This window comes from Cibotium barometz, chromosome 26 (genome assembly GCF_041138505.1).
Source record: "Cibotium barometz isolate CiBa-2024 chromosome 26, ASM4113850v1, whole genome shotgun sequence".
NCBI lineage: Eukaryota > Viridiplantae > Streptophyta > Polypodiopsida > Cyatheales > Cibotiaceae > Cibotium > Cibotium barometz.
Window position 1 is genome coordinate 52875999 of NC_141071.1, and position 3257 is coordinate 52879255.

The following is a 3257-nucleotide window of genomic DNA, read 5'->3' on the forward strand; positions in this document are numbered from 1 at the left end:
TCCTTATTCAATTGGATGATTATGGATTAATAGACGTATCTTTTTAATTAAATCTATATGATGTCTCTGGTTAGATTTTTAAAATGGGGAGGATTTTTAAAATGGAGAGGATTTTGATATAATATATTTTTCCAAAAGAAAATATTTTTATATAATAATTCTACAAATAAATAAAATCTCTTTTAAGAAACAAAAATAAAATATACTTTTTTTAAAATATAAAATAATATATTAATAAATCTATGTATATTATTTATTTTTTAAAATTAAAATTAATTATTTTAAAAATAATAAATATTTAAAAAAGATGCCTTAAAATTATATAAATATAATAACTTAACAAAGAGCTAATTAAAAAAAACATATAGATGTAATAATATATTTTATAATTGATTTATATTTTTTATTTAAAAATAAATATTATAAGATTATTTTAAATACATATACATGGACTATATATATATATATATATATATATATATATATATATATATATATATATATTACATGTATGTGAAACTATGAATAGATGCACCCACGTATGGGAGGTCATGATGATATAGAAAGTCTAGATGATGATGTAGCATGACAGAATGTTGACATGGCATACACGTGTGTGAAAAGTGGCACCAACTCAAGATGATGTGATATATCCATGGTGGGATAATTTGATGACATAGACTAATGATGTGGTAATTTGAATGAGGTGGCAGCTCTCCCTCATTGATGATGTGTTATTGCATGTGATATGGAATCTAATAAGGTGGCATGCCATGTCATTAATAATGAGGTGGCATGCCATGTCATCAATGTGATGAGGTGGCATAGTGAGTTAGCACATTGATACCATGTGTAGGTGACATATCAAACATGCATGGCCACCTTAGGGTCTCCACCTAGGTTTGATACATTACCTAACCTACATTGCCAAGCCTAGTAAGACTTGGATTTAGGCTTGGAAGGGAAGAAACTACTTAAGTAGAGCTATTTTTACATAAACACGATGAAAATAGACCTTTTCTTACTCAAATTAAACCAATTTGTTTTCTATAGATTCACCATGATTAGCACTACCTTCTCACATAAAATTATTACATAATAATATTAAAAAGATAGAATTAATTTACTAATTATGTTCAATTACTCTAAGACTTTGAAGTAAATTTCCAATGGAGATCTCAAACAATCTAACCATTACGAACGAAGTTTGACCATATGGTCACATTGTCCTCATAATTGTCTATCCTTGGATCATTCAATCAAGTAAAAATATAAAAATTTTGATATAAAATACAAGAAAACTACTCTTTTATATACTTTCAAAACATATAATAATTAATTTTAAATAGAAATTGCATGCAAAAATTACTCAGTAAATCAAGTTAAGATCTTCGTTACATGTCTTCCTTGTGTGCACGATGGGGATGGAATTGGAGTTAAAACAAGGAAGTTATTAACATTTTATGATCGTACTGTCTACTTGTCTCAGTTTGGGACATGCCATATTTACCATATATTGTGATGCAAAAAAAATTGGTTTCTAAATTTTAAATTTTAAATTTTCAATTGGACTATATGTTTAAGTGCATGATTAAGAGTTTTATGTTTCATTAGAAGAGCTTAATGTCAAATCCCTTTACCAAGTGGGTGAGATTTGTCAATTTTAGTGAAAATTGATTATTGTTTGCTACAAAAACATGAAAAACTAGTGTGTGAATTGATTATCTTAACCATAGTTAGAACTCTCAAACTACACTTTGAGTAGGAAAAGTTGAGATTTGGATCATCAAAATCAAAATCAAAATCTTAGTCAATTTTTGGTTTTTCATACCTACAAGTGTCACACAGTGAAAAACCAAATATTTTAATGATGATAAGAAATCTTGAAAATCACTTTGTAATTTGTGAGATTACCTCGTGAAAAATAGAAATATTTTCCTCTTATCCTTATAAGATTCCAGCATAAAAAACTAGAGTTTTTTATGGTGGCTGTGAATGTCGTGAGTTTAGTGTGAATTTCTAGAAATTCACGTCTAAATATTTTCATCAAGTGAGGATAATAAACGATAGTGAAACGTCCACATGAATTAATTAATCGTCGAAGATCACAAGAAGTGATTTTAATACAAAAAGGATTAACATTTTTGGCGTGAAAAACCAAGGATTTTGTATGACCGTGAATTTCTTGAGAAATTCACGCCAAAATTATTTTATTTATTTGGACTTCTAAGGTGACCTATAATTGAACACAACTTATGAAACTTCATTTGTGGTGATTTTGTATCCAATTTTGAAATATTAGAGTTTTTCACGGTTGTGACTATCTCAAGTTATTCACGCATGACTACTTTAATATTCCAACCATGATTATCTTTTGAGATAACTCATTCATAAATAGTGCTTAGTCCAAAAACCAATCGAGGGAACAATGCTAATTAGAGAGGTAACCTTAAGCTTGAGGAATAAGTGAAAAACCAAAGTTTTTCACATCATAAATAACTCGGTCTTTTGAACAAGCAAAGGCTTACAAATAAAAACTTTGGGTCCAGAGATTAACATTTGACCTACTAAAACACCATTTCATGCACTTGAAGATCCAAAAACATTTTGGGAGACAAAGTCTCTACAAACAATTGTGCATCAAACTACCAAGGATCTTCATACCAGAGAAGTACGATCCTTTGACCAACACACATCAAAGTGTGTTTGTTTATATAGAGGTTTGCATTCAATTGAGACTAGTAGCAAGGAATCCATAGAAGATGATTAGATGGTTGAGAAGCAAGTGGAGGAGAGAGTTTTGAACTCCCTTGAAAGATCTGAAAGATCCCTTTCCCCTCAGCGCAAAATGAATTTTGGGGTGCTAGTAGTGGAAGTAGCACTTCTTGCACGGGGCAGGGTCACTCACTCGGGGCCTCACCCACGTATATCCGGACAAGAGACTAATCCCTCGGTTCTTCCAAAACCGAACTCGGAAAAACTTCCCTCGCTCAGAAAGCACGGGAGATTCCTCCGATATTTTTACTCTAACGTAGTCAAGAGCCTTAACTAACTGAACTGATCTGACCGAACCTGTAAGTCCCATAGTCAGATCAAGGAAAAGACTTGCACTTGGATCATAGAGACCAACGCTTTTTTCCTCATTGAGAGGCACAGTCGTTAATTCTTTTCCATAGAATAATTTTTTATCCGGGATTTATTTCATCTATCGTACCATAACAGAATTGAGTCTCATTTTAGGGATCCATTAGTCCAAC